General features: G+C 38.2%; 1 protein-coding gene across 5 annotated transcripts in view; it reads right to left on the reverse strand.

Moving 5' to 3' along the window:
• The window catches only part of LOC110451822, a 185,852-nt gene that overhangs the window by 118,337 nt on the left and 48,912 nt on the right, over positions 1–18,603 (reverse strand). The window lies entirely within an intron of this gene.

The following is an 18,603-nucleotide window of genomic DNA, read 5'->3' on the forward strand; positions in this document are numbered from 1 at the left end:
TCTTTATGTATGTTTTATGTCATGTATATATACTGTATTTTATATTAATGTAAACTTTGAAAACAAAAAACAGAACTTTAACCAATATTTACCTCTGTCATAACAGTTTATCGATATTTCTGAAGGTAAGAATGTGCACACTATATATAGTGGTACACATCCTAACATGGATCCTGGAGTGTGTCATGTTTTAACTTACTCTTACCTGTCATTAATGGTTAAGGATATCTTCATATTTAATTTTGTGGAAGTGTAACAATAATGTTTATTTGTTCCTTTTTCATTGTTTATTTGATCCTTTAAGAAGAAGTTAAGGACCAAATAATTGCTTTTAACCAAGTTTGTATCAATTATAGCCATAAAGGTATTTTATGAATTATATCTCTAGCTATTTCATCAAGTGAAGCTAGTGTATTGTAACAATTACCATATATCTGTTTATTGCATCAAGTATTATAGCTAGTGTATTGTAACATTTTACATTTCCTGTTTAATAATTATAATAATTTGAGGTTCTTACCACTATAACAACCTAGTTCGTAGGTCATCTTAAAGCGGATCACAAATTATTATCCTTGGTTATAGGGCCTTTGCAATCATGCAGCCAATATCTTTCTCAACTCCCTGGGGAGCATACAGCCGGTGCTGCCATTTCGAGGCTCACAACTATCATTCAACAATTCTAGCACTGCCAAACCACATACTCATTTACAGCTAAGTAGACTGGAATAAGTAGAGTAAAGTACCTTGCTCGAAGATACAACACAGTTCGGTGCTGTGACTCAAACCCGCAACCCTTCGGTCCCGAGACCGGCGTCCTACCACTAGACTACAGTGCCTCCTATTGCATCAAGTATAACTAGTTTGTATTGTAACAATTATATCTCGTGTTTATTACAAGTATACCTAGCATATTGTATCAACAATGCAAGTCCTAATCCTTAAATTTCCTGTCATGGAAAATTCCACAACAGATGGCCAAATACTTTGTGGCACTTTATTTTCCATCTTGATATTGAAATTAGAAAATATTTTAACTTTAATAAACAACCTCCTTCCCAAAGCTTGTCTACATATACAGGTCCTATATGGTTTGTTGCGACATGGAGAAGCAATATAAATGTAAATTCCTTCTTGATGTCAAGAAAACCTACATGTAGCAATGTCAAATACATATTATGTGAAATTGTTTTAAAAGTCTCAAGATTGTTTTCCTGACACACATATATCAAATTTTAGCAAGATCAAAACTGAAAACCTTCCAAAACTATGTTTACAAGAGAGCAGCCATGTCACTTCTATTTTAAATCAATATAACTTTCACCCAGGCAGTGAACTTGTCAGGTATAAAACACTCACAGTTTTAAACCCAGCCAAGATTAAAGGCCAGATTTGAGATAATAAGAGGCACTATGTCACAAAATGGCATGTCTGATCCCAAAGTCACACCTTACCAACCTGTCGTACATGTTGATACGGTATAGTTGCTCAATCCTTATCTACTTCTGAACCTGTAAAAATCAATCAGAATGTATAGGACCACAAATTCAGGTACAACCCCAGTTTATTTTTAGTAATTAGTGGACTCCATTAGTTCAGGATGAATTGGCTAAAAAATATACACAACTATATACACAGACCAGAGAGATGGGTACTCATTCACCCCTGAAATTTTATAATGAACTATTCCAACCTTTGAATTGGATGCGTTCAAATTTGTCTTCAGGGGTGAATTAGTTAAAGTGATTCTTACCATTAAATATTCTCTATTTACTAACAGAATGAATGATAAACTGACCAGAAAACTGACCAATTCTCTCTCCACAGGTATCAGGTGAACATATTTGGAAACTGAGCTTCGGGTTGGCAGATTTCAACATTTCCGTCTATATTTGTAAATTTGAGAACAGCAAATATAATTTCTACATCATATTATAGATGTAAATTTGAGATTGATAGATCAATATTCCACGAGTCTGTTTCATTTCGAGGTTATTATATTCCTCAAGAACTTTATACATGGGTTGAGCAAGAGGTCGGAAGATCTTGGATCATCAACAACCGTGTATAAACAAATCATGTGATAACAATAAAGACAAAATTCATATATTCTCTAACTGTAAATAATTGTTTGATAGTTGGGGATACAACAAGAGGAAAAAGTTGACAAATTTTCTCTACGTCCTTGAAACTATAAATACTCCTACCTGCAGATAGTAGGGGAGACAACTCTCTACAGGGGAGACAACTCTTTTAAGAGAGGAGTAAGCTGACCATTATTCTGTGTTAATGTCCCTTGAAGTACAGACTTATCTCTCCAGATGGTAGAGGAGACAATTACAGATTTTGCACAACTTCAGAATTGATGGCCTGGGCTAACTTATATTCATTAGACAGCAGCTAGCTAGCTAGGACATTGAGGACACTGAACACAATCGCAATAATTGTCCCAGGTTTTTCTGAGAGTGGCTCACCATCAAATCTACAGTTACCCTGGGTCCAACAGCATTCTGTAAAACATGGCTTCTTTTACAACACAAAATTAGGTCAATCTATCACAACTGGAGCTGTACTTGATGATCTACGGTTGGCATGCTTTTCATAAAGAACTTACAACAAGTGGCGATTGATTATGATTTATATCCAGCCCAGCAGCCAGTTAGTTCTTAAGTATATCTTACAAGGCTGAGCAAGCTTCAGGGAGCTTCCTGATCAGCACAAGACGGTCTGCTGTCACGCTGCACGAGATGGTTTCACACTGTGAAATTATCAAAACAATAAATCATAGGCTGGGAGTTATAAAACCTATATCAGTTCCTGAAGAAACAGGAGTATTCTTTATATATCTTTGTGTACAAGGCTTGTATATGGTTGCACAGAACAAATAATTCACTTTCATTTTCAGGCCCATTCCACTGTTTATGCAGTCCCTATACACCTACCTCTTTTTTCTATAAAAATACAAGCACACATCAGCATGCATGTTGATAGCTGTGTAGGTAATCAGGCTACTTACTGACTAATGACAATTTGGTTACTTGTTACTACATTCATTAGCTAGGAATGATTGACGTTATCTCTCATGCATTTTCTACTGATAACTATAGAAGTAATTCCACTTCATTTTCCTATTTTCTCAAATTCATGTAGTCAACCTTTTTTTATCAGATTTGGATTAAAAAACAAAATTCTGATATATATAATGTACAACTGATCCTTACAGTAGGGGCTTGTAACCTTGGGTAACATCTTTATCAGCCATGTTTTTTCCGAGTTTATCCATAGTCAAGCATAGTCAGAGCCAGACGACCAACTTCTTTATAATCTACCCTAACAGGGGTAGACAACCCACTAACAGCTATATAGCCTTAACCCTAAACAGGAGCAAACAACCCAATAACATCTTTACAGCCTACCCTAAACAGGGGCAGACAACCCACTAACAGCTATATAGCCTTAACCCTAAACAGGAGCAAACAACCCAATAACATCTTTACAGCCTACCCTAAACAGGGGCAGACAACCCACTAACAGCTATATAGCCTTAACCCTAAACAGGAGCAAACAACCCAATAACATCTTTACAGCCTACCCTAAACAGGGGCAGACAACCCACTAACAGCTATATAGCCTTAACCCTAAACAGGAGCAAACAACCCAATAACATCTTTACAGCCTACCCTAAACAGGGGCAGACAACCCACTAACAGCTATATAGCCTTAACCCTAAACAGGAGCAAACAACCCAATAACATCTTTACAGCCTACCCTAAACAGGGGCAGACAACCCACTAACAGCTATATAGCCTTAACCCTAAACAGGAGCAAACAACCCAATAACATCTTTACAGCCTACCCTAAACAGGGGCAGACAACCCACTAACAGCTATATAGCCTTAACCCTAAACAGGAGCAAACAACCCAATAACATCTTTACAGCCTACCCTAAACAGGGGCAGACAACCCACTAACAGCTATATAGCCTTAACCCTAAACAGGAGCAAACAACCCAATAACATCTTTACAGCCTACCCTAAACAGGGGCAGACAACCCACTAACAGCTATATAGCCTTAACCCTAAACAGGAGCAAACAACCCAATAACATCTTTACAGCCTACTCTTAACAGGGACAGACAACCTGAAAACACCTTTATAGCCTTAACCCTTAACAGGGGCAGACAACCCACTTACATATTTACAGCCTTTACCCTGTACAGGGGCAGACAACTCACTAACATTTTTTACAGCCTTTACCCTTAACACAGGGGAATACAATACGATAACATCTTTACAGCCTTAACCTTAAACAGAGACAGAATCCACTTAAATATTCAACAGTGAATACTCTCTGTCATAGGTTATCCATTTAGCAAGTGGCAGATGACCCTACAACATTTTAATTAGAAGAAATATTAAAATGTATAAGAAGATAAATTATTTCTCTGCTAAGACATGTAAAAATGTATGAAAAGATAGAATCATTTGGTTTAATACCAAGATGTGTCGTACCATCACAGTAAAATGATTGTATTGTTACACCCTAGCTCATTAGAAAGAAATATTACAGGACTATTTAAATATTACAATAAGTGGAATTCTGTGTAGCTATCTGAATAGTCTATTAAGTATACATAACACTAGCCAACAGTTGTCTGCCCCTGTACAGGGTAAAGGCTGTAAATATGTAAGTGGGTTGTCTGCCCCTGTTAAGGGTTAAGGCTATACTTATCTTCTTCAGCATATCCGAACACCTCTCACCCAAATCTTCCCGGACAACTGTTGTCCAGGGGTTGATTCGGCTTCCGAGGTATTTGGTGATGTCCTCGGGCCCTATCACTGGAATCTCTTCCCCTCCGATGGTCGGTTTCTTAGGGAAGTGATTTATCACATAGGTGCCCTTACATGCCGGTTTGAAGTAAATCGCTGCCGATTTCTTCACATTCAGGCGCATGCCTGTTTCATGGCAAAAAGATTGAACAAGCTCACAATTCTTGTCCATGCAAGCTGGTGTCCCAGTTGTCAACGCATTATCATCTGCGTATGCCAGAGCCTCGATTTTATCGCTCTGAACTGGTCCAAATTTGTAGCCGTTCTCTTGTTCCGAGATCTTACATAATAATGGGTCCATTGCTATGTTGAACAAGAGCGGGGAGAGCGGATCACCTTGCTTAACTCCCCTTGTCATCGGTATCCTGCCCGTTTCTCCTTGGTCTGTTTTAAAGACCGTGGAAACATCCGTATAGAGATCAGACACAATGTTAATGAAATGTCTATCTGTCTCAAAACGTTCTAGTCCTGCGACTAAGTGTTTATGCGACACTGTATCGAACGCCTTCGCCAGATCAAGAAAAGTCACGCACAATTCATTTCTGTTTTTCTTGGCATCCTCAATAACTTTCTTGAGCAAGTAAGTGTTTTCGGCACAGCCAGGAGCATCAATGAAACCCCGCTGCCTTTCATTCAATTTGAATGATTTCAGGACTCTCTTAGCCAGTATACTCGTATATAGCCTTAACAGTACTGATGAGATCGTCAGAGGTCTCCAATTATTAATATTTTCGAGCCCTTCCGATCCCTTAGGCAGTAGGATCGATCTATTCTCCTTAACCGACTTTGGAACCTTACCTGTACATAACCAGGTATTGAAAATGTTTGCCAAGAATTCTCCATTTGGATTAACCCTGATGACATATTTAAGATCTATCTGATCTGGTCCCGGAGAGGTACCCTTGTTCGCGCGAGCAAAGGCTTTCCGTACCTCGTCAGTGGTGATAGGACACACCAAGGTCTTTTTGTCAACGGGTTCTGGCTTCGGATACTCTGACAAGTCTACTTCCTGTGACACGCCTCCGAAACGTTCTTGGTATGTTTCTGCAACCGTTTCGGGAGAAATCTTGCATTTCTCTGATTCGCCTTTACCATCGAGTATGAGTCTTGCCAGCGATTTCTGATCATTCGCATAGAGGAATTGCTGTTGGGCGTACTCGTCCACTTTCCGGTGGCGAGCCTTGCCTTTCTTACCCTTTTTGTTGTGCCGAGATTTGGGTTTGGGTTTCCGCTTAAGTTGCTTCTCCCTATTGCCCATATTCTCATTTCTTAAAAGGGCCAGCAGATCATTCATCTCTGACTCATCATATTCTCCGGCTGCCGCTTTTACCAAAATTTCTCCGCTCTTTCCGACGAAACGCTCACTGCCCTGTGTTTGCACTGCCTTTGCAAATTGTCTATCATCTTTCTCACTTCCGATAGACTTAGGCACAGGAACATGCTGCTGTTCTGCATTGGCACTACTCAGTTTAACCTGAGCAGCTGCAAAAACAGCGTTCTTAGTTAGCTTGAGCGCGCTTCGTCGTGAGCGGACCTGAACATCCGTTTTGTTGCCCAAGATTTTGGCTATTTCAGTACCAGTTGCCCACCGCTCGGTAGTGGACATCTCCCTGATAACCTTGTCTTCCTCCTCATTAAAAATCTTGGACTTTTTGGTATTAGCGCTTCTTGAACTTAGGCTTGCGGCGGTCACAGTTCCAGCTTGCACTTTTGTTTTTAACCTCTCATCTTGCTTTCTTTTGATATCCTGCTCGAAAGCTTGGAGGCGCCTGATATTAGCAACATTAGGGTGGCGATGCCTAATATGTTGACCAAGCCCTATTTTAGATTTAAACGTGAGTGGGCATGTGTCGCACTTAAAAGCATGCACGGTTGCATCTTTCTGCGGGATTTTTCCATTCACGTCTGGTACCAATATAGGATTGGCTCTGCTATCACCACTTTGTTTCCGAACACACTTGGCATGATGTACCCTTAACCCTAAACAGGAGCAAACAACCCAATAACATCTTTACAGCCTACCCTAAACAGGGGCAGACAACCCACTAACAGCTATATAGCCTTAACCCTAAACAGGAGCAAACAACCCAATAACATCTTTACAGCCTACCCTAAACAGGGGCAGACAACCCACTAACAGCTATATAGCCTTAACCCTAAACAGGAGCAAACAACCCAATAACATCTTTACAGCCTACCCTAAACAGGGGCAGACAACCCACTAACAGCTATATAGCCTTAACCCTAAACAGGAGCAAACAACCCAATAACATCTTTACAGCCTACCCTAAACAGGGGCAGACAACCCACTAACAGCTATATAGCCTTAACCCTAAACAGGAGCAAACAACCCAATAACATCTTTACAGCCTACCCTAAACAGGGGCAGACAACCCACTAACAGCTATATAGCCTTAACCCTAAACAGGAGCAAACAACCCAATAACATCTTTACAGCCTACCCTAAACAGGGGCAGACAACCCACTAACAGCTATATAGCCTTAACCCTAAACAGGAGCAAACAACCCAATAACATCTTTACAGCCTACCCTAAACAGGGGCAGACAACCCACTAACAGCTATATAGCCTTAACCCTAAACAGGAGCAAACAACCCAATAACATCTTTACAGCCTACCCTAAACAGGGGCAGACAACCCACTAACAGCTATATAGCCTTAACCCTAAACAGGAGCAAACAACCCAATAACATCTTTACAGCCTATTCTTAACAGGGACAGACAACCTGAAAACACCTTTATAGCCTTAACCCTTAACAGGGGCAGACAACCCACTTACATATTTACAGCCTTTACCCTGTACAGGGGCAGACAACTCACTAACATTTTTTACAGCCTTTACCCTTAACACAGGGGAATACAATACGATAACATCTTTACAGCCTTAACCTTAAACAGAGACAGAATCCACTTAAATATTCAACAGTGAATACTCTCTGTCATAGGTTATCCATTTAGCAAGTGGCAGATGACCCTACAACATTTTAATTAGAAGAAATATTAAAATGTATAAGAAGATAAATTATTTCTCTGCTAAGACATGTAAAAATGTATGAAAAGATAGAATCATTTGGTTTAATACCAAGATGTGTCGTACCATCACAGTAAAATGATTGTATTGTTACACCCTAGCTCATTAGAAAGAAATATTACAGGACTATTTAAATATTACAATAAGTGGAATTCTGTGTAGCTATCTGAATAGTCTATTAAGTATACATAACACTAGCCAACAGTTGGTAGCATTCCATTCCTAACATCTCCTTAATATAAATACATGTACAAGGTAAAAACTTAACTTGTACAATTCTGTAAGAAATTTTCACATGAGAAACCTTCTCTGTCACCAGTGCTATATAATGAGAGCTTTGTGTAATAAAGCCAGTAGACTTTAACTTCCCAGTGTATTGCAAGGCCTTACACAATACCATTTCACAACTGCATACTTTAATTGAATAAGGCATAATGGCCCTCGAATCCCCGACCTCCATAAAACACTATCAAAGCGTGCACTCAAACTTTGTCCCACTTGAAATGCTCTGTGTTTGTAGAAAATGTTCCTAAATTCTGAATGACAAAAAGTCAAACTTTTCAGAAAATGTTCCTAAATTCTGAATGTCAAAATGTCAAACTTTTCAGAAAATGTTCCAATTAGAAATGTTGGGTACATAACTGGCTATAAATATTATATATATTGAACCCTGTTTGTAGTAAATATTTTTAAACTTTGAACGTCTATTATACAATTTGTATTTACCTGATCTAATTATATATCACTATCACCGGTGAATAACAATGATATTATCTTGAAATACAGCACTATTACAAGGGGAAACTCTATGGATGTGTATTGGCGTTTATAGCCGTATGTTCTGGCAGTGCTAAAGAAATGATTCTACTGTTGTAAAGACATTCATCAGAAACCGATGTCAATAATATCATTTCTCAAGGCTTACAATGTTTGGCCTGTCAAACCTTTCAGATTGTCGGAGGCAACCATTTTGTTTGTTATCTCTGGATAAAAGTACAAAATGAGTTTGACCCTGTGGAGGAACATGAAGGCTATCGCGTAACACCTATGTAAACTTGGGTATATTTTGTAGCCATTTTTTTACTAATTTGAAATAATTTTGACTGATTTATGTTGACAGCACTAATCCAAAACGGAGTCCAAATTGAATAACGATTCACTGTCTTGATGTCTACAAAGATTGTGTCTGTACATTGGGGATGTGTTGTGTGTGGCGCTCCGAGTAAAAAGCTTACCAACCCTAGATACGAATCCACTGATAACATACTGAAGCACTCACCCAATAACTCTCAGTAGCCTGTTTACTTTTTAACTCCTTACTACTAAAATATCTACCATACAAATAAATATATGTACGGACAATCTTGTAAACACACACAACCCATAAAACAGATACTGTTTATCTTCACCTCAATAAATTTATTCAGGAATTTTCCATCTAGATTTTCCATTCTCTATACTAAACTTGACCGATTTGCTTGTTTCCTCTCTCTTTTCAAACAATGAAGGTATAACTTTCTGACATTAGGCCACTGCACCTACATGATACTATACAGGTATTTTTTTTATTTTTTTCAAGGGTCTTATTTTCATGATTTTCGCGTAATATATTTTTTCCGCGGAAAATAACTTCCCTCAAAGTAATTTTTTTCCCAAACAAAAATACAACCAGACATATCAATCGAAAATTAATCTAATATTACTGTAGCATATTGTGCTAAATTATAGCAAATTCAACTGAAATCTACGGAAAACAGATTCCTTAAAATTGACCATTTAAGCAAATTTGCAAAAATAAGGTCAGCAAAAAAAGGCTTTAACAGTACATGTAAGAGCAATCTAATTAAAATTATATCTTCTCATCGCTCCCGTTTACTGATTATCGCGTTGAAGATCTAACAACATCCCATAAAGGGTCACGTCAGAGGTCAACATGAAGCATTATCGTATTTATAACAAGCCAATCAAAACGCGACATAACTCTTTCTTTCAACCAATCAGAAAGCAGGACTGTAGCATTTAATGCAGACACCTCGTAGCCCAAAATCCACTTTTTCGTCTGGTCCAGTGATAGTTTGAATATTGCGAAGCCTGTCATTGGTTAATTTTAGTTTCAGGTTGTTAAACTTTTTAACGACATCATCACCAGAAAAGGAAGTCTCTCTTATTTCAAAGCAAAATCCACAAATTGTACAAACGTTGTCTTGTAGATAGACACGGCGTGGTGTCATGGGCGCCGCCATTTTCGATGCTCATTTGACACCTCTCGGTCTTTTATCATAGCAAGTGTGTTCCGAAATCATTACATCATCACTTACAGAAATGCGTAAGCTCTCATCTGATTGGTTAATGCAAAGGTCGCCTGAACATGACCCTTTATGGGATGTTGTTAGATCTTCAACGCGACATATCAGTAAACGGGAGCGATGTGAAGATATAATTTTAATTAGATTGATGTAAGAGCCGTTTTTTCCCATCTTTAGTCTGAATATGATTATTATTTGTGGTGAAAAACCTTTTCCTGAATACTTTTTTCCAGTGTTTGTTGAGAACCGTACAAAACACTATCTGTCACCTTTCTACAGAAGTATAGAACCCCCCTTCTATTTGATCAAGGATATGTTTACTCATTTGGACCTCCCCAACAAGTTTATATCAACAAATGGTCCCATCTCTCATTATATCATATTTAACTTGCAGTAGTGATAGCTCTTTGTTTGAAAACAAGAAAAAAATATGTTAAAGAATTGAGTCATATTAGGTTGTGAAATTGAGTCATATTTATCCTCCTCTCCCTATAAATCCATATTGTGCTCTCCCGTCAATGAACTTGGACTAGCTCAAGTCGAGTTGTGTGTGAGTATGGGTGGGGGGAATGATTTACCTGGGGAGTTCTGGTTCACCCGATATTTCACCCATGTTTAGTCCGTACCATAAAATTTCACACAGACTTTGACAAACACAGACATACATTGAAGGACTTTTGTTATAATGTGTCAGGGTTTCTGTCAGCACACCGGATATACAGCCATATTGATCCAAAGGTTTAGGCTACTTCTGCCTCGAGTCATCCTTGTCAGCTTCTAAAGAGCTCTAACGGAAACTTTTGAAATCTACATGTTTTATGTGTGTCTATTACAAAAAACAAATATTGAATACTAGAGGTTAATGGGACAGCTTACCTGGTAGGATCATAGAACTTAACATTTGACATTTCTTTATACTTAAATTACCATGGAAACCAAAAATGTATTTATTTTGCTAGCATCCTGTTCATTAAAACAGCTGGAAAGATCATGTGATAATGTTACTAGTCAGAAAATAAAATAAATTCTCATAAAAACATTTTCTTACCAAAACAGTAAAATGGATTTTGTAATGTTATATATTAGGTTGGGTGGTTAAAGCTTGTTATTTTTTAGCCCTCTTATGTAGGTTGGGTGGTTATAGCCTGTTATTTTCAGCCTCCCTATGTAGGTTGGGTGGTTATAGTTTGTTATTTTCAGCCTCCTTAGGTATGTTGGGTGGTTATAGCCTGTTATTTTCAGTCTCCTTAGGTAGGTTGGGTGGTTATAGCCTGTTATTTTCATCCTCCCTATGTAGGTTGGGTGGTAATAGCCTGTTATTTTCAGCCTCCCTATGTAGGTTGGGTGGTTATAGCCTGTTACTTTTAGCCTCCTTAGGTAGGTTGGGTGGTTATAGCCTGTTATTTTCAGCCTCCTTAGGTAGGTTGGGTGGTTAAAGCTAGTTATTTTCAGCCTCCCTAGGTAGGTTGGGTGGTTATAGCCTGTTATTTTCAGCCCTCTTAGGTAGGTTGGGTGGTTATAGCATGTTATCTTCAGCCTCCTTAGGTAGGTTGGGTGGTTATAGCCTGTTATTTTCAGCCTCCTTAGGTAGGTTGGGTGGTTATAGCCTGTTATTTTCATTCTCCTTAGGTAGGTTGGGTAGTTATAGCCTGTTATTTTCAGCCTCCTTAGGTAGGTTGGGTGGTTATAGCCTGTTATTTTCAGTCTCCTTAGGTAGGTTGGGTGGTTATAGTCAGTTATTTTCAGTCTCCTTAGGTTAACAGACGTATGAGACATGACACCACAACTCATGTCCGTGAATACTATCATGTCACACGGAAACACAGTTGTCAAGACAAAACCAGAATGATCTTTTAAACAGACATCCGGTAAAAACGTGATTTGAACATTTTTGCGGTAGAGTAGGTAGAGCGTTTATGACTAGGCACACGACTCAAATTTAAATAGTTTGATCGTTAGCACGCTAGGGCAGGTGTTTTGAACAGGTGAACCTCTACAGGTAAATGGACCATTAACTAGCAGATTAAGTAGATAAAATGATTTCTATTGGGACACATAGATGTTCTGTCTGTATGGAGTGTAACAGTAAGATTTTGAATCATGAAATATGTACGGCCAGTAATTATATCAGCACAGCTACGAGCGTATACCATGTGATGTAATTCGTGACTACATGTATAGGTATTTTTTATACAGGTAACATTTTTGTAATCCTGTCTCTGAAAATAGATTTTTGGACCCAGATTGACTTTCTATATTCTCAGAGAACAAAGGCAAAATAAAACATATTTTTTGGCCTCATTTGTTTTTATGTTTTATATATAGCATAAATGTCAAAGAGATGAAAAAGAAGTGGTAAAACTGGTAATTCTTTATGATTACACACCCATATGGTAGACACAATCCCTTCCATTTGTCAAACATATGTTCCCTCTGTATTTATAAACACAATACGTCCCATTGGTATAGACATGCGTGTTCTCTCAGCATGGACGCAGCATGTTCCCTTTGTACAGTCACAACAGATCAGAAATATTGATTTGGAATCTTGAAATTAAAGTCCTGATTGTGACCTTGAAATATGCACACAGATCTCCCCACCCCCTCCCACACACACACACACAAACACCTTCCCCAACACCTGCCCACTATAAGACCACTTACAAGCAAGTTGATAGAATTGTTATGTCACAAAAAAAAATCATATATTGAATTCCTCACATTCTCAAATCAGCTGCTTACCTTGTCAATCACAAACATAAACACTTAAAACCAAGTGTCACCGTGAACTTAGGTGTCAACAGTGACCTACGACCTCCAGAGGTCACACAAAATCTCACCTGAGGTAACCTTGCATGTTTTCACCTGAAAGTGAATATATGATACACATGTAAAGGAATATAGTTTCCTAACTGACAGGCAAATCCTCCTGTCAGCAGATTGAATTTGTTCACCTGATTGTTCTCAAGTGTAATACTGTAACGTCAAGTCTGGTGTTCATTGGGGGATTGCAGTATCTACAGGTGTGTTCCATGTTAAAAATGAGAACAGATTCCAGATGTACATTTTTCACTGTCCCAGTTTCTGATCATTGGCTGTGGGTAGAACATATTGCTGTACACCCATCCCACCATTTTGTTTAACACCTGTGTACTAAAGTCTATTAAGACCATTTTATTACCTGTAACAATAAACGATGACCAGGCTACAATGAGTATAACAATGCCTAGTCTATCACATGTATGTTTGATATGTGTAACGATACCAATTGTGACATCACAATGGTTTGGTTTGTTTGTAGTTTACGTCATATTAACAGCTATAGTCATTTACGTTACCGCTACCAAACACTGCAACAAAGTATTGGACACGGTTTTTCCAGCACGACTATAGCTTTGATAAATATCATTTCCGAAAAGTTGATAAATATTTCCGAAAAATTGATAAATATCATTTCCGAAAAGTTGATAAATATCATTTCCGAAAAGTTGATAAGTATCATTTCCAAAAAGTTGATAAATATCATTTCCGAAAAGTTGATAAATCATTTCCGAAAAGAAAACTAAACCTTGTGGGACAATTACGAGAAACAGTAAAGATAAAACAAACAAAGGATGAGCAACAACAGTGTTTTGAGTATAAACCTTTAGTGGGGCTACTGACTGGGACTCCAACCCTACACTTAATAGATTGTTATACTTTCCCTCTAACTGATTGAGCTACCTGGTTAATGGAAGTGTCCTGGCCTAACTCTGCTACTGTTATATATATATGGATGTTAAATGGAGGTATGTAGGAAAAACCACCAGGATTTGGTGATGGAGGATAGCCAGAGAAAAAACCACCAACCTGCGGCTAGTCACAGACAAATGCCCCACCTAGGCCTGTCAAACCTGTGACCTAGTTGTGGCCAACGCTGCAGCAGCAGCAGCCCCCCCCCCCGTTTTTTTACATGTGAATCATGATGTGTGAGCTTTTACTTGTGTGAACTGTGATGTGTGAACTTTTACGTGTGCGAACTGTGATGTGTGAACTTTTACTTGTGTGAACTGTGATGTGTGATTTTTTTTACGTGTGTGAACTGTGATGTGTGAACTTTTACGTGTGCGAACTGTGATGTGTGAACTTTTACTTGTGTGAACTGTGATGTGTGATTTTTTTTACGTGTGTGAACTGTGACGTGTGAACTTTTACTTGTGTGAACTGTGATGTGTGATTTTTTTTTACGTGTGTGAACTGTGACGTGTGAACTTTTACTTGTGTGAACTGTGATGTGTGAACTTTTACGTGTGTGAACTGTGACGTGTGAACTTTTACGTGTGTGAACTGTGATGTGTGAACTTTTACGTGTGAACCATGTTTTTTTAATTGTGCCACTTATTGGGAAACACGAAGGATCAACTTATAGATATATATAAGCCACCATAGGTTTATATACAAAATATTAGGTTATAACCTAGAACATCAAATCTCCATAACTTCTGAATAAATCCATTAAATTACCACAACCATATTTAAATGACTTTTAAAATATATATACCCAAAGGGTAATATTCATGTATATATATATACAGATGTAAATTATCCTTCTAATCACTGATGAAATATTTCTGGTATATTGAGGTATTGAATTACATGAGTAAGAGTTGGTGTACCAGTACATATAAAGAAGTTGAGATTCCTCCCCTGTGTAAATCTCGTGTTCTTTCTCTAGCCTGCCCCCTCCCCCTCCACACACACACACCAGACACCACAGAATCCACTTCCTGTACATTAACTGTGATAGATGTGTAAGAGGAACATTAACACTGTCTATAACTTCCTGTGTAGGTGACCACAACTTCTGGGATGGTCAAACTTCAAACAACCTCCCAGACAGCATACAGAGACAGGTGAAAGTTCTCAACATAAACTCACTCAAAGCTGTATCTCTAAATATAGCTGTATCAATTTTATTCCTATTTTCTGTAGTAGATTAAAATCATGAAATTCTCCATAGTTCAAATTATTGAAGAGACAGTCATCTAAAACTCCTGGTTAAGGATTGGCATCCGATAGCACAGCCAGTGCATATCCTATATGTCAGGTATATACCCAGACTTGGATTACTTTACCATGTAAACCACAAAATTTCTTATCTGCGTAAAGGATTTTTACTTTGAAATCTGACACACCCTTGTCTTTGTATACCTACGCATAATGGAGATCGTAATCAGTAAATATCAAATTTGTATCTAAAAAGTACAAAAAAAATCATATAGTTATGTTTCTAATGCAGACTTTTCCTGGACGCAGATCGAGACATCCTCTGTAAACATTAATACACCTACTGACATCTCACCATATACAGTAACAGCTCATCTCAGACTATTTTATGAATGAATGACACATACTACGATACTTACTATAAACCTATCTCCTGGTAATCTACACTTGAGCCTGGATATATGTTGACCCCTGGGTCAATTGATGTGGTGAGATGTACTTTACTGAGTATATAGAGACATACAATCCTGTTACACTACTAGATGATGGAGAGGAGAGAAAAAAAGACATATGTCGCATCTCAAGAATCCAATTAATTTCTGATGTGGTACCTAAGAAATGAAGTAATACATGTATAACTAATGCTTATCACTGAGGAAAAGCAGGATAAAATCAGGTCACAGCCAAAAGAAACTATCAGAAAACTGTATCATAATTAATTATACCAGTGACATTGGCATATTAGTTAAACAGGAGAGGAAAAATGCATAGCCAGACCTGCTATAACCTTTTCACCACCGTTGACCATAATGGACTCACCCCCATAAATGCATGGAAGAGTCTACTAAAGTTACCTAGAGGTGAAAGGGCTAACTATGAGCTACCTGGTACCTGGTGGTCAACCCAGTCCAGTTCTGCTATGTAAATATTTACTGTACGACTTTATATATGATACATTAGTTTGTTAATTAAGAGGGAAAACCCATGTGTCTTTTTTACAGAATAAATACGGTAGTTCGCCAGTAAGAATGGAAAACCCAAATGTTTTACTTGAGTGTAACTACAGAAGTTGGTAAGTAAGCAGGGAAAACCCAGGTATCTTTTTTACAGTATAAATATGGTAGTTTGTTAGTAATAATAGGAAACCTATATGTCTTTGAATGTAGAAAGTAGGAGGGCAAAACCCAAATGTCTTATTTACAGTATAACTACGGTAGTTGGTAAGTAGGAGGGAAAAACCCAAATGTCTTACGGCTAGGGCAACTACTGTAGTTGGTAAAGTAAGTGGGGGAAAACCTGGTGACTTATTTACAGTATAACTACGGTAGTTCGTAAGTAGGAGGGGAAAACCAAAATGTCTTACGGACAGGGCAACTACGGTAGTTGGTAAGTAAGAGGGGAAAAACCTGGTGACTTATTTATAGTATAACTACGGTAGTTGGTAAGTAAGTGGGTAAAACCCTGGTGACTTATTTATAGTATAACTACGGTAGTTGGTTAGTAAGTGGGGAAAACCCTGGTGACTTATTTATAGTATAACTATGGTAGTTGGTTAGTAAGTGGGGAAAACCCTGGTGACTTATTTATAGTATAACTAAGATAGTTGGTAAGTAGGAAGGCAAAACTCAAATGCCTTATTTACAGTATAACTACGGTAGTTGGTAAGTAGGAAGGAAAAACCCAAATGTCTTACGGCTAGGGCAACTACGGTAGTTGGTAAAGTAAGTGGGGGAAAACCTGGTGACTTATTTACAGTATAACTACGGTAGTTCGTAAGTAGGAGGGGAAAACTGAAATGTCTTACGGCCATGGCGACTATGGTATTTGGTTAGTAAGTGGGGAAAACCCTGGTGACTTATCTATAGTATAACTACGGTAGTTGGCCACGGTAAGTAAGAAAGGGAAACCGAGGTGTCTGATATCGATGTACAGTATAACTACGGTAGTTGATCATTAAGAGGGGAAAACCCAGCCTGAACATGCAGCCTACTGTACAAGACATAAGGGATTTCCTCTGGTAACAAACAAGTCTCTGGAGGCAGGTGGAACCTATCTATAATCAGACTTGTTCAAATATAGTTTACAATCTCTTCATCAGTTCAAGTGCTAATGTCAATATGACAGAATTGCTGTAGGTGACTGTACAGGTGTAAGTGATAAGGATTTGACAGATCTAGTACAGCACTGCATGATGGTACCAGGTTTTTATACTTGTGCAACTTTTACCTGTTGTGTAATATATTGTTAGGTCAATAAGTCTAAACAGAAATCCTTTGTTCAAAGTTCAAACAAAACTTGTTTGTTTCCGCGATGAAATTTTAAAACATTATATTTTCGCAAAATGCAAAAATAGAGGAAGTGGCAAATTCGATATTGCAAGTCATACTTTTTGTTGAGGTAGAATAATCGTCTGGTCAGAAATCTCAATTTTGTGACAATTTCAGAATATCAGACTTTGAAATGTAGCGGATCTGGACTGGGCAATCACCAGCAACCAGGTAGCTCAATTGGTAGAGTGTCCTGTATTCCCCATCTCTGGACTCCTAAGTATACATACTGTATTGTGTATACTGTTCATTACAGCCTGTATACCCCATCTCTGGACTCTTATTATACATACTGTACTGTGTATTCTGTTAGTTACAGCCTGTATACCCCATCTCTGGACTCTCATTATACATCCTGTATTGTGTATACTGTTAGTTACAGCCTGTATACCCCATGTCTGGACTCTTATTATACATACTGTACTGTGTATTCTGTTAGTTACAGCCTGTATACCCCATCTCTGGCCTCTTATTATACATACTGTACTGTGTATACTGTTAGTTATAGCCTGTATACCCCATCTCTGGACTCTAAGTATACATACTGTACTGTATCTACCGTTAGTTACAGCCTGTATACCCCATCTCTGGACTCTAAGCATACATACTGTACTGTATCTACTGTTAGTTACAGCCTGTATACCCAATCTCTGGACTCTCATTATACATACTGTACTGTGTATACTGTTAGTTATAGCCTGTATACCCCATCTCTGGACTCTAAGTATACATACTGTACTGTATCTACTGTTAGTTACAGCCTCTATACCCCATCTCTGGACTCTCATTATACATACTGTATTGTGTATACTGGTAGTTACAGCCTGTATACACCATCTCTGGACTCTTATTATACATACTGTACTGTGTATTCTGTTAGTTACAGCCTGTATACCCCATCTCTGGACTCTTATTATACATACTGTACTGTGTATTCTGTTAGTTACAGCCTGTATACCCCATCTCTGGCCTCTTATTATACATACTGTACTGTGTATACTGTTAGTTACGGCCTGTATACCCCATCTCTGGACTCTTATTATACATCCTGTACTGTGTATACTGTTAGTTACAGCCTGTATACCCCATGTCTGGACTCTTATT

This window comes from Mizuhopecten yessoensis, unplaced genomic scaffold (assembly GCF_002113885.1).
Source record: "Mizuhopecten yessoensis strain PY_sf001 unplaced genomic scaffold, ASM211388v2 scaffold6211, whole genome shotgun sequence".
Classification (NCBI taxonomy): Eukaryota; Metazoa; Mollusca; class Bivalvia; order Pectinida; family Pectinidae; genus Mizuhopecten; species Mizuhopecten yessoensis.